This window comes from Lontra canadensis, unplaced genomic scaffold (assembly GCF_010015895.1).
Source record: "Lontra canadensis isolate GAN:19392208 unplaced genomic scaffold, GSC_riverotter_1.0 scaffold30, whole genome shotgun sequence".
Classification (NCBI taxonomy): Eukaryota; Metazoa; Chordata; class Mammalia; order Carnivora; family Mustelidae; genus Lontra; species Lontra canadensis.
Window position 1 is genome coordinate 14949379 of NW_022631024.1, and position 21623 is coordinate 14971001.

A 21623-nucleotide genomic window follows, 5' to 3' on the forward strand; every position below is an offset into this window, starting at 1 on the left:
GCAGCTCAGGCTGAGGCAGCAGTAAGGGGCAAGGCCAGACTCCACCTCACTATCCCCTCTTCTAGAAGTGCAGTGCTGTTGGCAAACCATTAGCCAAACGATAAGAAAGGTATGAATGTGGCCCACAGGTCTCCCACCCTTCCCTGGCTCCCACGCCTCTTTGGCATGCCTCCTGAACCAAGGGTCACGGCTGCAGGAAACCTCCCCAGGGGAGGCTGCCCTTCTGAGCCCAGCAGGGTCCCCAGCACCCTACAGACGCACCTACAACTTTGATTTTTGTGGTTTGATCACCACTCCAAGCCATGCTGGGCACCGGGATATGCGAGGCAGAAGTGCCTGCCTTCACAGAGAAGGAAACTTCCAGTAGGGGCCTCACACCCAAGAAGCAAGTACAGGGCTAAGATGATTGCAGCTGGCAGTGAGCACCATGAAGACAACAAAACCAAAGAAAGAAGGGTGCGGCGGCTTCAGTAGACCCGGTGGTGGGCCAGGGCCTCTCTGGGAAGGTGACATTGAAGCTGAGACTTGAAGGGTCATAAAGAACCCACCACACAGGTGCACCTGGGGGGCTCAGTCAGTTAAGCATCTGCCTTCAGTTCAGGTCATGATCCTGGAGTCCTGAGATCAAGCCCCACATCAAGGATCCCTGCTCAGCAGGGAGTCCACTTCTCCCTCTGCCCCTCACCCTGCTCATGCACTCTCTCTCTGAAATATATTAATAAAATCTTTAAAAAAAAAAAAAAAAAAAGAACCCACTGCACCAAGGACAGGCAGCAGAGCATCCCAGCAGCAGGAAGAGCATGTGCAAAGGCCCTGTGTCTCTGTATGCTCCTAGTCAGGAATCAAGGAGTAAATAAGTGTCCCATCAAGTCCCTCCCTCTCCGCCAGAAGACCAGAGCCCTTTCATTTCCTTAGAGCCGGGGACCCGAAGGAACTGGGATGGACAGGCACAGAAGGGACAAACCATGAAATAAACTGAACAATGAGAAAGGACGGCTTGCAATGAAGTGAAGGATTCCCCAAAATACCAGGCTGAGTAAGGGGAGCCCCGCCAGCAGAAGCACACATTCCCAGGGCCTTAGTGTCAGGGCCAAACCATCTACGTGAGGGAGGGCAAGACTAGTGGTTCCGCCTGGGGTGGGATCAGGCCTGGGGGAGGCGGACACCAGGGAAATTTCTGGAGCGCCGGTCCTGTTCAAGATCCTGTTCACGGCGGCTGTCACACAGATGCAAGACTTGGTGAAGCTGTACAACAAAACTAGAGCCCTGGATAGCATGGAAAGGGCCCCTTGAGCAGGTCCTGAAAATAAGACAGAGCCCAGGTTGCCCTCACTAGAAAGAAAAAATCCCACCTCAGCCCGGCCCACCTCAAACAAACCCGGAGGCGCCCGGCAAGCTTTGTCTGAGGTCAGATCCAGGGCGGAAACCAAGAGTCGGGGAGCTCCCTTACTGCAAACACGACCCGAACCCCATCTCCCGGTCATCTACGTGAGCAGGCGGGGGTCCGTCCTGCCCCCCCAGCCCCGCCCCTTTCCAGCTCCTCCCCCTCCCTCCTGGGGCCTGAGGCCTGCAGGGTGGGGGTGGGGGTGGGGGTGGGGGTTGGTGGCGGGCGGGGGAGGGGTCCCTGTGTGGGGATGGGGTGGACCGGGAGACCCGCCATCCGGAATGTCGGGCAGGGAAGGGCCGATTCCCCCCGCCCCCCCCCCCGCCTCCCCCCACACACCGAGCAGCTAGGCTGTAACTCGAGCCTCCGGTTAAGCGGATTTCTCCCGGGGCAGGACCCCCTCTGGTTCTGGAATGCAGCCTGGGGTGTGGGGGCGGGGCCGGGAAGGGGTAACAAAGGGTGAAGCCGCTTTGAAATTCTGCTTCCTGCCCCCCCACTACCCCCCAACCCCGGCCCAGCCCCAGCGCTGACCAAACATGCCCTCTCCTCCCGGCCCGCGTTTGTAGGGAGTTGGGGGGGGGGGCGGTGGGGATCGGCCCTAAGCCGCCAACCCAAGCAGTCTGGAACCGGCGGGCGTGGCACCGGCCGGCACCCTAAGCCCCCCCACCCATCCTCCGGACCCTCCTGCCCTGACTGGCCGCCCCCCGAAGCTCCGCTCCAGCCCCACCGTGGGGCCGGAGCGGGAGACCCAGCGCCTTTCCCCCAACTTGCTGGGGACCCTAAGGTGGGGCGCGCCCCTCAGGGCCCACGCTCCCGGAGGAGGCACCAGGGGCCTCCTGCAGTAGGTGACTGAAGTCATGGAGTGCCATTACCTGCCACCCTCTGGGGACCCGCGCCTGTTCCCTCCTCCCTCCCGCCTGCCCACGGAGGCCCGCTTGCATGGATTCCATTCTCCTGCCCGGACAGGCTGAGACAGGGGCTGTGAACCGACCGCGGTGTGGTATGGGTTTTGTTTAATTTCAGTAAGAACAGGCGCCTTCATCCAGGCCTTTCCCGGGGCTCCCAGAGCGCAGTGGCACTTGGACGAGGCTGTGGTCTCTGGGGTTCCACCTTCCAGCAAGAACACTGGGGAGTGCAGCGCCCCGCTCCTCCTTCAGACTTCCGGCAAAGGGAGAAGGAGGCCAGACACACCCTCCCCCCTGGGGAGACGACAGGGGCCCTTGGGAGGAGCCCGCCACCTGGAGGCCTGAGAGTGGTGAGCCAGTGACCTACACACAAGACGATGCAAACAGGCCCCCACGTGCAGGAGCACCTGGCCCCAGAGAGCTCCTGGGTCGGTGCTGCCAACCACGGAACCCCCTGAATGTCCCTTCCACCACTTTCCCAGGAGACACCCTGCCCTTCCCACCACCCCCCTGCAGCCGTCCCAGCCTCGGCGGACCATGTCCCATCTTCCCATGCGCAGTCTGCTTTCCCCCTTTCTTCCTGCCTCTCCTCCCTGCCCTCCCCTCTCACCCTGAGAGCCCACCTCCTTCCAACCCCCTCCTCAGCCTCCCACCGCCCTTCTTGCCTTCCCACGGGGGAACCCCACCCTCACACACTCCCCCATTGCCATCTGTCCTAGCACATGACTCCCCCAAGCACAGGGACAGGACCACCAGATGACTCCTGGAACCTCTCCATCCATGGAGCCTCCTTCCCTTGGACGGGACTCTCCCCCGCCCCAGCTGTGCACCCACTGGACTGCAGGAGAAGACCCTTCTCTCCCCTCTCAGCTTGCACTTCAGGCCTGCCTCTGCCCATGGTCCAGGGGATGCCCGAGGACTGCCCCCGGGCCAGGCGCTGGGGGGTGGGCGGGGCAGCAGGGTGGCCAGCCCATTGGAGGAAATCCCCAACCTGTCTGCGAAAAGCCTACGAGGGTAGAGATGGGCTGAGACAGCGGAGACTGTGACAGAGGTTGGGGCGGGTGGGGCCCAGGGGCTGACAGGCCCCCCACAGCGCACCACACCTGCTGCGTGTGGCCCAGCCACAGGGGATCTGCGGGGCCATCTGACCGGTCCTTCGTGGTCTCACCCTCTCCAGGAGGCTTTGCCCACTTCACCGGGCTGAGTCGGGGGGTCTCTTCTCTGCTCCCCCAGGCCCCGGCCACAACGCTGACCGCTCTGGGCTATCCTTGTCGCCACTGCTCTGTCCTTGTGCCAGCTGGAACTCCAGCATTCTGCTCATCGACAGGCACAGAGAGAAGCGAATGAATGTGGGGATGGATGGATGGATGGTGGAAGGATGGATGGATGGATGGATGGACAGATGGAAGGTTGGATGGATGGACAGATGGATGGATAACGAGCCCCTCCACCAACTGCTCCTTACATGCGGAATTCCTGCAGGTGATGCCACCCTCTGGGAGGAATTTCCTCCCCTGCAGCCTTGTGCTGGCCATTAACTCAGTGCCTGGACTTTCCTGGTTAATGAATAATTAAGCTGGACAGGGCCTGACCTCAGGCTGACCTTGAGCCTCCCCCCAGGTCTTCCCCTAGTCTGGTTATGTGACCGCTTCAGAGTGACCCTTCTCCTCTTCCCTATTGTTGTGCTCTGAATCCTGGGGAAGCGCCAGGCACAGAGAAGTCCTTGGCCCCAAGCCTGGAGAGCCCCACCCTGCCCATGAGGCCACCCCCTGGCCACTCCCAGGACACAGGGAGCTGGGAGTCCTTTTCCTCCACACTCTTTGCCAAAGCCCAGAAGGGCAGAACTGAGAACAGCCACGTAGATCTTGAGCTGGTCTTTGTCTCTGATGCACTGAGTCGTCTGGGGTCCAGCTGTCCCCCACCCCACCCCACCCCTGGGCCTCAGTTTCCCCACCAGTCAAACAAGGAGGATGGGTTCAGCATGACTACAACTCATTCCACGATGCTGGGGACACATGTGGGTGTCATGACAGATCTGGATGAGACCTTGGAGAGCCCTTCGTTGGTTCTGGTGTTGGCCTGGATTCACACAGCAAGTTGGGGCAGGAGTGGGAAGAGGATACAAGTCTCTTGAGCCACAGTCCTGGCCTCCCTCCCTCTCTGGCTTTGGCCATTTTTCTATTCTATTCATCCATTCATTCCTTCACTTATTCCTTCATTCAGCAGGTATGTCGGGCAGGGCTCAGCAGGAGGGGCCAAGGTCTCACCCTCAGGGAGGCCCAACCTGGGGGACACAACTACCCCAGGCAGCAGTGGTCCAAAGCAATTCGTGCTAAGAGACAGGTTCGAAGAGGCCGGAAACACCTTCCCCTACCTGAGAGGTGAGAGGGCTTGCTGGGGCAGGTGCCACCTATGCGGAGGCCTAGAGGAAAAGTAGAAGAGAAGAAGGACTGCAGGAGCCCCTGGCAGGAGAAAGAGCATGAGCAAAGGCCCTGCAGAGAGAGAATGGCCCCCTGGGAAAATACAAGCAGTTCCATTTGGTTGGCCATACCAAGACCTGATGAACCACAGGCAGGAGCTGGAAATCAACCCAAAGACAGTGGAGGAACAAACAGGTTTGAAGCTGGGGCAGGGCACGGTCAGACTGCAATCGAGAAAGATCAGCTCCAGGGGCACCTGGTGGCTCAGTTGCTAAGCATCTGCCTTTGGCTCAGATCAGAATCGCAGGATCCTGGGATTGAGTCCTGCATCAGGCTCTCTGCTCAGTGGGAAGCCTGCTTCTCCATCTCCCACTCGCCCTGCTCTGTTTTCTCTCTTGCTGTGTCTCTCTGTGTCAAATAAATAAATAAAATATTTTTTTAAAGAAAGGAAGGAAGAAAGAAAGATAGATCAGATCAGACTATGCTGCATGGAAAAGGATTTTAATGGAGCAGAGACCTAGCCCTGGGTGACTCTGGGTGTCACCCCAGGCGGGAGGTAATGGGGTCTGGAGCCATGACAAGGGCTGGGAGAGAAGTCAACAGATTCAAGAATGATTAGGAAGTAGAATTGCCACACTTGTTGACTGACCATCACTTTGGGCCAAGATGGAATAACAGAGGCCAGATTTACTATCGCACTTGAAACAACCAAAAAATTCAGAAGAAAAATGCATGAGCTAGTGGCTTTTGAGAAGGAACCATCTAAAAGGATGGAAGAATAGGCCTGTTCCCACCCACCAGACTGGAAAAGTCATGATTCACAGGGTAGGGGGTGGGGCACTCAGGAGGGTCTTGCCTCAAAGGTGGAGAATCAGCCCCAGACTGAGCATTGCTAAAACCCACCTAGCAAATCATAAAGTGAGACCCAGAAGGATGTGTTAGTTCCCAAGTACCTAGAACAAAGCTCAAGAAGATTTATAAGAATAGAAAAGATGCAAAATTCATGATGTCTGGTATCCAATAGAAAATTACCAGACAACTTCTTCTCTGAGAAAACACCAAATGGCAGGTGATGCTGGTGCTCCAGGAGGGTGTGGAGGACCCAGGCACCCCGGAATGGGAGGCCAGTGGCTTCCATGGAGGCTTTGGCAGTGACATCCAGAGCTAGAGTCAAGGACATGGTCAAAGAGGTCACAGATCTCTCAGAGGCATGGCTGAGGACAAGGAGTGAATCCCCAACACCAAGCTGGGCCACCTGCTCAAGGTCACAAAGATCAAGTCTCTGGAGATCTAGCTCCTCTCCCTGCCCATCATGGAATCTGAGATCACTGAGTTTTTCCTGGGGGCATCCTTTAAGGATGAGGTTTTGAAGACTATGTTCGTGCAGAAGCAGACCCATGCTGGCCAGCAGACTGGGTTCAAGGCATTTGTTGCCATTAGAGATTACAATGAACACATTGGTCTGGGTATTAAGTGCTGCAAGGAGGTAGCCACTGCCATCTGTGGGGCCATCATCCTGGCCAAGCTTTCCACCATCTTGTGCAGCAAGAATACTGGCAGAACAAGGTTGGCAAGCCCCACATTGTCCCATGTAAGGTGATCAGCCACTGTGGGTCTGTGCTGGTGTGTCTCATCTCCAACAGGAGGGGCATTGGCATTGTCTCAGCCTCTGTGCCCAAGAAGCTACTGATGATGACAGGTATTGAGGACGGCTACTCCTCAGCCAGGGACTGTGCTGCCACACAGGGCAATTATGCCAAGGCCACTTTTGATGCCATTCCCAAGACCTACAGCTGTCTCACCCCAATCTCTGGAAAGAGACCGTGTTCACCAAGTCTCCCTATCAGGGATTCACTGACCATCTTGTAAAGGCGCATGCCAGAGTCTCTGTGCAGGGGACCCAGCCTCCAGCTGTGGTCACCACATGTTTTATACAAGAAAAATAAAAGGAATTAAAGGCCTGTTAGAAAGAAAGGAAGAGGGGAGCCTGGGTGGCTCAGAGGGTTAAAGCCTCTGCCTTCGGCTCAGGTCATGATCCCAGAGTCCTGGGATCGAGTCCCGCATCGGGCTCTCTGCTCAGCAGGGAGTCTGCTTCCCCACCCTGCTCTCTGCCTTCCTCTCTGCCTACTTGTGATCTCTGTCTGTCAAATAAATAAATAAAATCTTTAAAAAAAAAAAAAAAGAAAAGAAAAGAAAGGAAGAGGGGGCATCTGGGTGGCTCAGTGGGTTAAGCCTCTGCCTTCAGCCCAGGTCATGATCTCAGGATCCTGGGATTGAGCCCCGCATTGGGCTTTCTGCTCAGCAGGGAACCTGCTTTTCCCTCTCTCTGCCTTCCTCTCTGCCTACTTGTGATCTCTGTCTGTCAAATAAATAAATAAAAATCTTTAGAAAGAAAGGAAGAAAAAGAGAGGAAGGAAGGGAAGGAGGGAGGGAAAGAAAGGGAGAGAGAACCACCAGACATACAAAGGTGGAAAACATGACACATAAAGAAAAGAAATTGACCCAGTGGAAACTGACCCAAAACTGACAGGATGTTAGAGTTAGCAGAGGCAGATTCTAAAAGTTTTTATAACTGTATTCTACATTTTCAAAATGTTAAGTAGAGACATGAAGACTTAAAAAACAAAAAACAAATTGGCCTTGAAGAGTTGAAACCTACAATGTCGGAGATAAAAGATACATATGGGGCTCCTGAGTGGCTCAGTTCTTGGGTGTCTGCTTTTGGCTCAGGTCATGATCCTGGCATCCTGGGATCAAGCCCCATGTCGGGCTCCCTGCTCAGCGGGAAACTGCTTCTCCCTCTCCAGCTCCCCTGTGCTTGTGTTCCCTCTCTTGCTATCTCTCTCTGTCATAAATAAATAAAAATTTTTTTTAAAGAAAGGTACACAGAATGAGATGCATGACAGATTAGACAAGACAGAAGGAAAGATTAGTTAGCTAGAAGACATAGCAGTAAAAGAAAACGATCCAAAATGAAGCAGAAAAAAAATTATTTTTAATGGAAAGAGCACCAGCGAGCTGTAGAACTTTTCCAAACAGCCTGATATATGGGTAACTAGACTTCCAGAGGAAAGGAGAAAGAGAACAGAAAACATATGGGACAAAATAGTGGCTGAAATTTTCCCAAACTTAATAAAACATATATCCAAGAAGCTCAATGAACCCCAAGCACAGACACTTGATAATTGACTGGATGGATGTAGAGGGTGAGGAGGAAGAATGGGGCAAGGGTGATGTCCCAGTTTCCTTCCCTGGGTGGGAAGGCCCCGTGTGGGCTGTGGGTACTCAGTGGCAGCAGACACAATGGGTCTGGCGTTGAGAAGGCAAAGTGGAGATGGAAGTCTGGGAGGCCATGGCCAAGGGGGATACCGCCAGGGAGGGCTGGGGGTCAGAGGCAGAGCCCAGGACCCACCCCCAGGTCATCAAGAGGCAAAGCCAGGAGAGCCAGCTGGGCAGATAGGACACACAGAGAGAGCACAGGGAAACCGGAGGCGTGCAAAGTCTGGGTGAATTGGTCACCATGCTACATTGGTCTAACATAGCAATGCCATCACCCACACGTGAAGTTTGGTGAGGCTGGCTTGGGTTCCTCCAGGTCCTGGGCTGGCCCTTGGGCAGGACTGTCCCACCATATTGCACAGGAAGTGATAGACAGGAGGAGTCCCAGGGAGGGGTGGGACCTGTAGGACAGAGGGGTCTGGAAGAGGGTGGCAAGCGGAGGGCACTTCTCAGGAGAGAGAGGGCTAGCTGGGCAGGAGATGGGGTGCAGGCGGGGATGACTGAGTTTCCAACTTCACATGCAAGCAGTGGCCAGGTCAGAGCGGACCACAGTGCCAGGACAAGTGGCAGTTCCTGGGAAAGACAGGAGAGTGGAAAGGAAAGGCCAGCATGTTGGCCAGGCGGCCCTCATGGTGCCCTGGAGGGAGGGATACTCTGAGCAGAGAGAGGAGGCCCCTGGGAGGCCCCAACGTCTTCTGAGAATGAGGACTTGTACCCAGGGTGAGTAGCGACCCCAGGGGACAAAGGTACAGGATCCACAAAGGGGCTGAGCGAGCTGGGGCGGGCTGGTAGGTGTGTGCACACAGGGAGGCAAGCTGTGGTGGGTGGAGGGGCATCACAGACTTAGGTTAGGGATCAGGGTGAGCTGCAGAGGGAGAGGGAGGGAGGGAGCGGGCACCTGCTGGTCATGGAGTTCACAGGCTCCATTACGAAGCCCAACCTGAGGAAGGCGCAGAGGGCAGCTGGGCAGTCCTGGCTGGCTTCTGCCTCCTTCTCCAGTGTCCTCTACCCAGCAAGGAGCAGCCAGCCCAGCCCTGCTCTCTCTCTCCTCTCCAGCTCTACTGAAACATCAAAAAGCACTCGCCTCCTCTGGCGGTGTGCTGGGCTCCCTGGTGAGTGTGGGATGACCCTGGTGTGTGCTCGGAATGAGCGCAGAGGCAAACACAGATCCAGGCGCGAGCACAAGCAGTCTCGCTCGTGTACCGGGCAACAGCTTCCTGGGCACGTGTGCATGCAGAGGAATTACACACGATCGTACGCAAGCACGGAGGGAACGACCCACAAAGGTGGGTAGGCACAGCACAGGCACCTGCCCACCTTGTATGCCAGCGCGCACAGCGCACCCGGCATGCCGACGTGTATCAGACACGGAGGCACACACCACCATGTCACACACACCCATGCGACTCCAGCCACCCACGGCCTCTGTTCCCTGTGCGTCTAAACATTCACAAAGAGTTCCCCCACACAGAGATGTGCGCGGAAACCAAGGACGAACAGATACGCAAGGCGCACATACGAACACGCGCAAAGGCGCGCACACACGGAAGCTCATACGTGCCTGGGGGCCGGAACAGTTATTCGTGCGTATTCGGAGCTACTCACGCTTACACATATGTGCACGCAGACTCGGCAACCCGCGCACACATGCATGGTCATGCCCATGGACGCAGTGCACACTCACACACATACACAGGTATACACGTGTCTCCCTACATACCTGCCTTGGGACTGGGGGACCTGGTCAGGTCGCTGCTTTATCTGTGCCTCAGTTTTCTTTTCTTTTCTTTTCTTTTTTCTTTTCTTCTCTTTTCTTTCCTTTTCTTTCTTTCTTTCTTTCTTTCTTTCTTTCTTTTTTTTTAAGATTTTATTTATTTATTTGAGAGAGGGAGAGGAGGGAGGGGCAGAGGGAGAGGGAGAAGTAGGTTTCCTGCTGAGCAGGGAGCCTGATGCAGGGGTTGATCCCCGGGACCCCGGGATCAGGACCTGAGCCGAAGGCAGATGCTTAACGGAGTCACCCAGGTGCCCCTGAGCCTCAGTTTTCTTTTTTTTAAATATTTTATTTATTCATTGGACAGACAGAGATCACAAGTAGGCAGAGAAGTAGGCAGAGAGAGGAGGAAGCATGCTCCCTGCTGAGCAGAGAGCCCAATATGGGTCTTGATCCCAGGACCCTGGGATCATGACCCGAGCCGAAGGCAGAGGCTTTAACCCACTGAGCCACCCAGGTGCCCCGAACCTCAGTTTTCTTACCTGGCTAGGGGGAAGATGGTTTGGATGCTTAAGCATTACTGTTTGTCCTCTCTTGGTGGTCCCTCTAGCATGAGGGATCCTGGGAACCTGAGAACCTGCAAGGGGTGCTCTTCAGGCCCCGGGGAAGCTGGCCCTAGGGCCCTTACCAGTACGTACAAACCGCGCGCCCTCTGGACCCATAGGCAGGTCACAGGGTGAGGACTTGATTCTCCTGGGACTCACGGAAGCACACCCTGGGTGATCCGCTGTACGAATCTACAAAGTGAACCCACTTGTATAACTAGCATCCAAATCAAGAAACCGAACATATCCCACTCCTTAGAAGCCAGTGAGAGTTGGTTTTGACCTAAAGCAATCCCAGTTGCCACAGGCCAGCATGTCTCTCTGTAGCTTTGTCTTTCCTTGTAGCCAGCAAAGGGACACTGAGGCACAGAAAGAGCAGGGAACTGACCAGGTCCCCCAGTCCTAACACTCAACTCAGGACCCCTCTACCCCAGGCCACCCCACCCTCAGCTCCTCCCATCAGTCAGGGTCCCAGCAGGGTCCCACACAGATGAGTGGCAGGAACTGCTGGCCAGCCCCCACCCTCTGGCCAGCTGAGAGGCCACCACCTCCCCTTGGAGGGGAGAACTTGCTCCAGATCTTGAGCCCACCTCTCCATTTTGGGAGCCAGAAAACCTGGAAGGAAGGGGGCACAGAGCTCTCGAATTTCTATACTGCCCCAATCTTTCCCTTGAGCCCCTTGTTGATACCGCCCAAGGTCCCACAGCTTGAAGGCAACACTCGAACACAGGGCTAACCCACTCCAAACCCCATAGCTTCTTCAGTAATGGAGATCATCACTATCATCTTACGGATGAGGAAACAGGCTTGGACAGAGCAAGAACAGAACCGGGACTCCCATGCAGGATTTTTGAATGTCAGGCTTCCAGTTGTGGGGCTGAACTTGACCCTGGCATTCCCCTGCTCTAAGCCCTTCACTGGGAGCCCACCTCCTTTGTAGGTCTGCAGCCCTCCCTGGTCTGATCCTGCCAGCCTCACCCTCTTCCCTGCCCAGTAGCGCACTGGTCTTCCCCAGACTGACCACAAGTGCCTTTTGGACTCCAGGTATCCATACGTGGCTGTGTCACGACTTGCTCAGCACCTGTCTTGCTCCAAGAGAGCAGGGACAGGGGCTGTCATGCTTTCAGCGGAGCCCGCTGTGTCCAGCACAGTTCCTGGCACACAAGAGGTTCTCAATGGAGATACCTGGAGGGGTGAATGAGGCTATGGCAGGCAGGCAGGGGACAGGTGGCAGAGGCAAGGTGGGTGCACAAGGTCTAACCCTCTCTTTGCAGGACGCCTGGGGAGGGACCAGGACTGGGCTTGCCCAAGGTCACACGCTGGTGAGTGGAGGGTCAGCATTAACACTCACAACCTCCTCACCCCCCAAGCCTAGTTCTGAGTTGGGAGGTCCTTCCCTCCTCTCTCTCCTCTTTCCCTCCTCCCTAGAGGCCGCAGGGCCAAGCTGCCCTAAGACCTTATTAGGAGGGGCTGGGGGTCCCAAACCTGACTTTCCTTCCTCCCTGACCACACCCCCAGCACAGGCTCTGGGGTATGTCAGCAGCCCACTGAGAAGACCCCCTGAGGTCCCCCATCTGAGAGCTGGCTTTGTAGAGTCCTGGGGCCACTAGATCACTGTGTGACCATAGATAAAGCGTCACCCCTCTCTGAGCTTAGTTTTCTCATCCATAAAATGGGGATATGACACCGTTCCTAGAGGCTTTACGGTATAAGGGCGAAATAAATCCCCAACGCGTTCCCAGGAAGCGGCCAAGCACAGGCACTTCTCTTGAACCCTCTCACTGTATCCTCGTGATAAGCAAGGTGTGGGAACCTCCCTCGTTTATAGATGAAGCTCAGAGAGGTCAGGGTCCCAAAGCCCGACTTCTAGGGGCAGAACTGGCTCCCACCCTCGGCACCTGCTGCCCTCTTCGGCAGGGGCCACCCCGCCCCATCCACACCCCCCACCCCCGCGTCCGTCCTTCCTCGGAGCCAGCTCGCGGGTTCCCCCGGAGCAGGGCCCGTGGGCGGGGTGGTCAGGTGATGGGGGTGGGGGGCGCGGGCGGTGGGAGGGGGCGCCTGTCCGCGCGGGCCGGCGTGGGTCGATACAGCTGCGGGATGAATGGGAGAGGAGAGCAGGGCGGCTGGGGGAAGGGGGAGGACTGTCGTGCGGGGGTAGGGGGCAGGAGAGAAGGGAGAGGGCCGCCCCCCGCCCCCGCCCAGCGGGCCCTGCCCGGGTGTGCAGCCGTCAGCGCCGAGCGCGGCCCCGCGGCCCCGCCGAGGGATCGATAACTAATTTCACCGCAGCAGCCGCCCCAGTTTTTTCCCGATAATTGTGCGCGGGCAGCTGCAAGCGAGGCCCCCAGCCCGGCGCGCGGCCCCCGCCCGCGCCCGATCAATTGACACCGCCACCAGGCGGCAGGAAAACTCATTTTTCTCTCCCTCCCCGGCTCCGGGTGGGCGCGGGCTAAGCTCCGCCTCGGGCCGGGGCTGGGAGGGGCGGGGCGAGGAGGAGTAGGGGAGGGCCCAGGGAGGGGGCGTGGGCCCGTTCACTGTCAACTTGGGTTTGGGACCCTGACTTCCAGGGAATCAGAGGAAGCCCGGGGTGGGTGGGGTGCGGGAGGGGAGTGTGTGCCTCAGTTTCTCCACTCTACGCGAAGGGGCGTGGCCGAAGGCCTTGGAGCATGACTGGCCCCGCCCCCTCGGCCCCTACCCACGCACCCCTCCCCCAGGCGGGCTCTGCCAACCGGCGCTGCTCGGAGGAAGGTCTGAGCGCGCAGGCGCCGAGGTCTGCACAGGAGGGTTCGAATCCTTCCCGCGCGCTTACCACGGTGACCTTGGACTCGTCCTTCCCTTTGGGCCCTTCCTCTCTGAGCCTCAGTTTCCCCATCTTCCCAGAGGGGCCCAACAGAGTCCTGGGCACACAGAGCTGTGGACCAGAGACAGCGAGATGGCTCCCCAGAAGGCGCTCCGTAAATGGTGGCTATCATGAGCTAGCCAGTGGGGAGGGGATCGTCATCCGTTACCCACTGAACACCTACTGTGCGCCGGTCTGTTGTAGGTGTTTGGGACAGACAAAAATCCCTGCCCCGGTGATACTGACGTTCTCATGAGGGCATGGCCGATAAACACACTGATTAAGGGAAGTAAACAGTGAGAAGATGGGAAATGCCATGAGGGAGAAATAGAGCAGGGCAAGTGGGATAGGGGATGGGAGAGGAGTGCACGCGCAGGGCTCCAGCGGGAGAGGCCCCTTTGCAAAGCTCTGAGCTCCCGGCTCTACTCTCAACCTGCTGGCTGCTCAAGGTCGCTGGAAACCTGCAGACTTGGCATTCTCTGAGGAGGGTGGTCAGGAGGAGGGAGAGAAAGAGGAGGGAGAAGGCAGGATATGTGAGCGGGGGAGTCAGAGGGGGGCCTCAAAGGGGGGCCGGAGAGAAGCCAGAGTGCAGGCCGGAGGGGGGCCAGAGAGAAAGGGGCAGCAGACAGAGGGAGAAGGGAAGATCTAGTTCTGATGGCCAAGGAGTCTAGGACGGTCGGGGTCAGAAGGGACTCGGGTCTCTGACCCGTCCCAGCTGTGCTATTGAGGCTCAGAGAGGGGCAGGGGTCTGCCCTATGCCATTTATGTGTGGGGGACAGAAGTGGGCTACTGGGCCCTGTCTCCAGACCCTGGAGGGGAGAGAAGAGAGACTCCTGGATGGGAGGGAGTGGTGGTGAGGGAAGCAGCCCATAGTCTGGGTCAGGAAATGCTCCAGAGCCCTGCCCTGCCTCTCAGGGGCCAGCCGGAGCTTCCCTGGCAATTCACTGGTTGTGTTAGCACAACACCTACAGCTTCTTCGGAAGGATTCAGAATGACTGGTTGGGGCTCAGGGAACCCCATCTGCAGACCACATCCTCCCCCCACCCACCCCCTGCCCCCAGGGCCTGCCGGGCAAAGGTAAACAGGTTGCCAAAATCTGACGGAGAAGTCCTAAGGCTTCTTGCCCACAGGGGTAGGTGAGCCAGGCAGGGGTGGGGACCCAAGGCTGCTGGGGGAGTGGGGGTGGGGCAGGACTCGCCCCCTGCCTTGGTTTTCTCATCCTCAACAAGGTCAGGCGGCTTGAGGCTCCGAGGCTCTGTCAGTCTTTCTTCCCTCCAAATTCCTGGCACACAGACCCGGCAAGGAGTTGAGAGCAGTGACTCCGCAGAATTGAAAGGGAGATTGCTAGCAAGCAGATGAGGAGGCTAGCCAAGGACAGGAGCGCGGGGCTGGCTGGCTGGGACTCAGAAGAGTGGGGGGCTAGGCCCGGCCCACCTGTTGGTCCTGCTGTCCCCCCATCCACCCACCCAGACACCCAGAGGTTCAGCTCAGTCAACCAGCGCGTACTTAGTTCGCACCAGCTGTATGTGAGACCCTCTGGAATGGAGTGGGCATTAGGGCCCCGTCTGTCCCAGCCTCTTCCTCTCCCCATGACCCCCACGTTTTCTCTTGGAGTGTGTTCGTAGGAGCACTGGATTGGGAGTCAAGGCTGGACTCAGGCCCCCGTGGTTGCCGAGGCAGGCTCCTTGGGCTCTCTGTGCCCTAGTGTTTTGGGGTGCTGGGCACAGAACCCACAGCGGGTGAATGGTGCCAGGAACAAGCTGGGGTCGCAGGATTGACCCCCTCAGTCCCTTCCAGTGCTGCCCCACCCCCATTGGAACTGAGCTTCTCCTCCTGCAGCTTTAGGTTGGTAGGGTCAGAGGTCCTGCTTACTTTGGCTGGGGGAGTGAGAGGGAAGCAGGGAAACCAGGAAGCCCGGAACAGGGCAGATCTCCAGGAACTCTGAGCAGGTGACAACCATCTCACCGCTCTGGGGTCCTTGTCCCAGAGTTCATTAGGCAAAGAAGGGAGTCACTGTTCAGGCGTGGGCAAGCGACCCCAGATGCAGCAAATTGTCTGCATAACGTCTTTGGGGTTCTGTAGGTAGCCAGCAACTTGAAGGGGACTCCGATGGCTTGGACCCCATGGAGGACAGGGACTGAGCTGAGTCCTGGGTCTGAGCTGAGTGCCACAAGGGGCAGAGAGAACATCTCCCCCCCTGCATGACTTCAAACCCCTTAATCCACCCTGGGGCTTTCCGGACACCCCTTGTGGGCACCCTTCCCCGGCCCAGGAACCCACTCAGCAGCCACCCAGCTGCGACAGCCTAGGGGCCAACCCTTGATGAGGGGGGTGGGAAACAGAGCCACGGGATAAAAGCCTCCCCCTCTCTTCTTCAGGCACATGGTCCCGAGACATACTTCGTAAAAAAATCTCAGACAGTCCCAGGGGACCCGCCACCCAGACTCCATAATGGCGAGCTCAATAATGTATGTTTGTATCTGCTCTTTCCTGCTTCACTCCCTGCCTCCCCACCCCTCGCTCTTGCTCCTGGGACTATACTAGCAAACAAACTCCCAGGCCCTTCCTTTAGCCTGCTTCCAGGGAACCCAGACGAAAAGAGGCATCATGGACATAATTGGGCCCCCCCCCCCAATCCATACGGCGAAGTTGTAACCCCCAGCAGCTCAGAATGTGACTCTCTGCGGACATAGAGTCTTTAAAGAGGAAATTAAGGTTCAATGAGGTCATCGGCGGGGAGGGCCCAATCGGATACGCCTGGTGTCCTTTAAGAAGAGGAAATTAGGACATAGACACGCACAGAGGAAGGAGCATGTGAAGACCCTGGGAGAAGGGGGCTGTCTACCAGCCAAGGAGAGAGGCTTCAGGAGGAACCAAACTGGCCCACACCTTGATCTGGCAATTCCAGCCTCCAGAACTATGAGAAAATACATTGCTGTTGTTTAAGCCCTCCAGTATGGGGTACCCCCGGCTGCCCTGGCAAACTGAGACACGGGTATGTTCTGTCATCATCCCATTTTTACCACCAAAGAAACTGAGGCTTCGAAAGGCAAAGAACTTACCCAGGGTCACACGGCTGGCAAGGGGCAGGGCCCAAATTCAAACAGGGGTCCTGGGCGGCAGAAGGCCAGCCTTCGACGCTAGCGATGGCAGGGAACCAAGGGAGACCCTCTGGCCCAGAACTCCTCCCCTCCTCTCCGGAGTTAGGGAAACCCCTCCCTCCTTCTAGGGCACCCCCACCCCCAAAACACAGGCTTTGATTGCACTGCCCTTGTGAAGGCCCCTGGAGCTCCCTGCCTCTGGGGCCTCTGGCTTTACTGCGGCTATAGTGCGGAGCCTTTCCAGCTCATTCCTTTCCTCCCCTCCTCTGAAGGCTCTTCCACACCAGCTCACTCGCTCACAGCGCACACACTCACACACACTCGCACACACACACACACACACACTCTCTCTCTCTCTCTCTCTCAGTGCTCACCTCCTGTTTGGCAGCTGCTCTGAAGCTCTTTCTAGCACCTTCCCTAATGCCTGCTGCAGCCTAGCTGCAGAGTGGTTTTGGGGGAGCCCCCCGAAGACCATACCCTGTCCCTCCCTGCGCCCCTGGTGCCTTTGGGCCCTCTCCCGCCTGAGCAGCATGCTTTGCTGAGCTCCATACTGAGCACCGTGGGGGAAGGGTGCATGCATGGTCTCACTGACGCCCACCCCCTGTAGCAGGGACCAGTGTTGTCTTCATTTCATATATGAGGACCTGAGGCCCAGAGGAGGGCAAGGCTTTGCCTAAGGACACACAGCGGTGAGTGGTACGGCTGGGATTCATCCTGGCCAAACTCAGAGAATGGAATTTATCCAAAATGTCAGGGCTAACACAGGACCTCCCCCGAGAGCAGGCTGAAATTTGGGGCAGAGGCCAGGGCTGAGCAGCGCAACCAGGGGGCACCCCGCCCCCGGCCGCCCACCGAGCTCCATTCCCAGAGGGACAAGTATGAACCTCTCCACCCAGTCCACACTCATTCCTCTGTGGCCACCTGCCCCTCAGGCGCCAGGGAGCTCCGCAGAGACCCTCAAAGACCCCCATGCAGGGGGAGGGAGACTGGCCATGACCTACTTTATGTGAGTACCCCCTCTGTGCCAAGCTCTACTGTGTTGTAGGGATGGAAAGAAAGGGGAGCCAAGCCCGGCCCGATCACTTGGTCTAGTGGAGAAAACATACCCTATTATCCCTCCAGCAGCTATCACTTTCTGATTCGTGGCACCTGGGTGACTCAGTCCTTTAAGTGTCTGCCTTGGGCTCAGGTCATGATCTCGGGGTTCTGGGATTGAGCCCCACATCAGGCTCTGTGCTTGGTGTGGGGTCTGCTTCTCCCTCTCCCTCCACCCCTCCCCCCGCTCATGCACTGTCTCTCTCTCAAATAAATAAATTATATATATATATATACCTTTCTGACTCAACAGATGCTGGGAGGGATGAAGGCAGTCAATAATGGGAGTGGCAGGTCTGGAGAATGAGTAGAAGTTACCCAGGTGAAGAGGGTGAGAACAGCATGTGCAAAGGGCCTGTACAGGGAGGCTCAGAGAAGCGGAGAAGGCCTGTGTCCTGGAGCTGGTAGAAACTTCTGGAAGAGGCCAAAAGGGCTCCCCAGGGCTGGGCTGTGCACAGCCCCGTGAGCCACATTAAAGGCTCTTGACTTTATTCAGCAGAGATCTGTGTTTTGAAGACCCCTGGCCCGGCTCTGTGTGATGGAGAATAGGGTCAAAGCACAGAAGCAGGTAGAAAGGCAAGAGGTTGGCTTGTGCCCCGGTGAGAAAGGGCTTGGGGAAGGAACAGCTGGCATGAATATTAAAAAAAAAAAAAAAAGAGAGAGAGAAAGAGTGAGAGACCCAAGACTCAGCAGAGTAGCAACACAAACACCCAGCCTGGATTTCAAAGTGGGAGGGACCTCAGAGATTCCCAGTTTGTGGACACCCGGAGGCTCAGGGAGAGGAACTGTCTTGTCCCCGCACGACTCTGCCGGTTCATTCACTGGACACTTACTGAGCACCTACTAGGTGCCAGGCCCTGTGCTAGAAGCTGGGGGTAATACAGAGGTGAATAAGGCGAGTTAGGTCTGTCCTGCTGTGCCAGCGTGCACCAGCACCAAAGGGCATGGTCCTGAGGGCTGGGAGGGAGGAGGAGGGGGAGGGAGAGCCCGGGAAATGATACCGATGATGACAAAATATACTTACTGAGCATTTTCCGTTGCCAGACATTGTGTCAAGCCTTCTGTAACCATGATCTCATTAACTGCTGCAACGGCTGCAAGCAAACGCTGTTGGGCCATTGCACGGACGGCAGGATTAAGGGTCAGAGAGGTGCAGTGACCTACCTGATGTCACACAAGGGCAGGCAGGGCCAGGCCCTCACCCCACCTTCCCACAGAGCCTGCTTCGCCTGCTTCTGGCCTGACCTGACTGAGCTCCTCCCAAGGCCTCAGAACTGAGGCTAGGGGTTGGGGGAAGGTGGAGGGAAGGTGGGACACAGAGGGGGATCCTGAAGTCCTTCCCCATAGGAACAGTGGTGGAGGCCCCTGTCCCTTCCCCTATTGGGTGGAGGGGCCCGGGCTAGTTGGAGGTCAGAGGGAGGTCAGGGAGGAAGGAAGGAGAATGTCAGCCCCAAGCTTCGGGCCTCCCCTTCCCACTCACTCTGCTCCACCCTCCCCTTCCAACAACAAAGCAACCTCAGTAAGTCCACTCAGCACAGGGGAGAGGGGACTGGGGTCGGGAGCTGCACAGTCTGGCCCACCCCTGCTCCAGCCCCCTCCAAGGCACAGTCTAGGCCAAACCACTGCCCCCCCCCCATCACTAACTGCGGGAGCCGCATGTAATGGCAGCCTCCTTGCTCCCCAATCCAGACACACGCACTCATTCATTCATTCATTCAATAAAGTGTTCGGAGCACCTGCTCTGGCTGGGACCCTGGGCTGGATGCTGGCAACAGGGGAGGACACAGCTTTCCGGGTACCTGCCATGGGGCGCACATGGCCTCAGAGGGAAGGACACTCACGAGCCATAATTGTACAAGGTAATGCTGAGACCAGGGATAGGACACAGGAGGGAGGGACCATGTAGTGAAACGGGAAAGACAATGACCCCAGCATGCGTGGTAGTCAGGGAAGGCTGCTTGGAGGAGGTGATCTCTTTCCAAGACCCAAAGACTGAACAGGAGCTAGTCAATGAGGAAGACAAGGGAAATGGGAACCAGACAGAAGGAACAGTATGACCAGAGGCCTGGACTCCCTTGGGAACATGCCCCCTTTGAGGAATGGATAGGAGGTGGGCAGGGTTGGATCTTAGGGTACATGCTGGGGAATTGGGGTAAGGCTGAGGGGCTGCTGGAGTGACACCGGGCTGGGTCTTGGGGAAGATCTGAACTTCTCCCTTGGGCAATGAAGGCAGTGAGCGGGGGAGTGATGGGTGAAAGGTGAATTTTGGAATGCTCACCCAGGCTGTGTACACACCTGCACTCACGTTCCCGTGCAAGCCTGCCCGTGCGTGTGTCCGTGTTCACAAGGACCTGCACAGCCAGACACACACAGTGCACCCAGGCAGGCCCAGAGACACACATGTTGGCTCAACAAAATAGAGACTCCCGCCAGACAGGCTGGGGTTGTCTCCTGGGGAAACTAGAGATGGAAAGTCCCAGACAAGGAACCTCGGATGACCAGGGGGTTCATGAAGCTCCCCATCCTGTCCCTTGGCTTGTAATCCTTTACAGCGCAGGGTCACTCATATTATTTCTTTTCTTCCTGGAACATCAGAATTGGCTAAGACCTGGGTAAGCTGGAGAAGATCTGCTCAGGCCCCTCTGGATCCGTTTCCTGTCGCTGTTGTAACAAAGGACCACCAATGCGGTGGCTTAAGTAGCACACATTTATTCTCTTACAGTCTGGAGGTCAGAAGTTCCAAAGTCAAGGCGTCGAAGGGCTGTGTTCCTTTTGTGGGCTCTAGCAGAGAATCTGTTCCCTTGCTTTTTCTAGCTTCTAGAGGTGCCCACAGTCCTCGGCTTGTGGCTCCTTCCTCCTTCAAAGCCAGAAGCAAAGCAACTTTCAATTTCTTTGACTCTGACCTTCCTGTCTCTCTTGGGACCTTAGAGAAGTGGGCAGGAAGCTGGGTCGGGAGCCTGCGGAGGTGGCTGGAGCATGGGTGACCAAAACTCCAGGAGGTGGCCTCCCTGAGTCCCCTTGGATCAGGCCAGGCTCAGCCCTGGAGGCCACAGCCCAAGTTCTGAGGCAGGGGCACACGGGGAACCCATATGGAGGGGCTCCCAGTCCATTTAGGGGGCACATGGAGACAAGAGCAAAATCGATCGGGTCACTCGTTCATCCTACAGCAAATCCGTGCAAGCCAGCACTGCAGACATAGAGAAACACCAGCTCTGGAGCCAGATGGTCTTGGGTCAAATCCCAGGTCTGCTACTTATCAGCTTGGGGGGCCAGGGACCGCTGATTTGACCAATACTGCCCCCAGTGTCCCCACCTTGAGTTAAGGTGAGGATTAAGTGAATGACTTCAAAGGACAATACTAAATATGTGTCTGCTGTGATGATGATGGTGACAATTACTACCTTTATTCTTGTAAGCCAGGAGGTGGGGAGTGGGTCTCAGGCCCTTAGGGCTCTTTTCTCATCTTCTAGAAGAGGTAGTCAGAAGAAAGGGTGTTCTAGGAGAGTTCTACTTCCCGTGCACCTTGGGGCCAGCGTCTGCCAGCACACCTCCTAAAAGCCTAGCTTCCATTTTTTCCATTTCCACCTCCTGCCAGGCCAGTCCGTTCCAGGAGGGGTCGGAAGTCCAGGCTGGGATTTTCTTCTGCCCCAACTTAATCCTTCCTGCTCCTGTGGGTCCCGCCCCCTGAGTCCCCTCACAGGAAGAGTGGGGGCATCCTGGGCTGGATTCTGCGGGTTCCTGGGTCCTACAAGGTCCTGCTCCACCTGACCTGCACCCCCCACCACCGCGGCCAGTGTCGCACCAAACTGCCCCTCCCCACCGCCAACAGCTCTCCCTCTCACTCACACAATTCCTCCCACTCCTCGTGCCCTCTGCCCCTCCCACCACTCACTTTCCCCACCCTAGCCTCGGGTTGCAAGGAAGCCTTGCCTCTTTCTCCAGGAAGCCTCCCTGATGCTTGTGGCAGTATTAGAGCCTTTTCTCCGAGCTGCCCATCATAGCCCCCCATCGCAGCCCGTATTTATGGGTCCATTTTGTGTGTTTCTCCCGCTCCATGATGAATGCAGCCTCCCACAGGCTGGCACATAGTAGGTGCGCAGTAAACGTTGTTAAAGGCAGGCAGTAAGGAGAAGGTTAGTTCAGACCCTCAGGAAGCAGGAGAAAACAGCCCAGAAACTTGATGGGGGAGCGGGTGGGGAGTCAGCTCTCAGCCTGCCGCCCCCCAAAAGAGCCCTCTGTTTCCCTCCTCTTTCCCCTCTGCCTGCTGAACCCCACAGACAGCAGCTT

The 21623-nt window shown here is 56.9% G+C and overlaps 1 pseudogene; it reads left to right on the forward strand.

The window, feature by feature from the left end:
- Positions 1–5771: 5771 nt before the first annotated feature.
- On the forward strand, positions 5772–6697 carry LOC116872858 (annotated as a pseudogene).
- The last annotated feature ends 14926 nt before the right edge of the window (positions 6698–21623 follow it).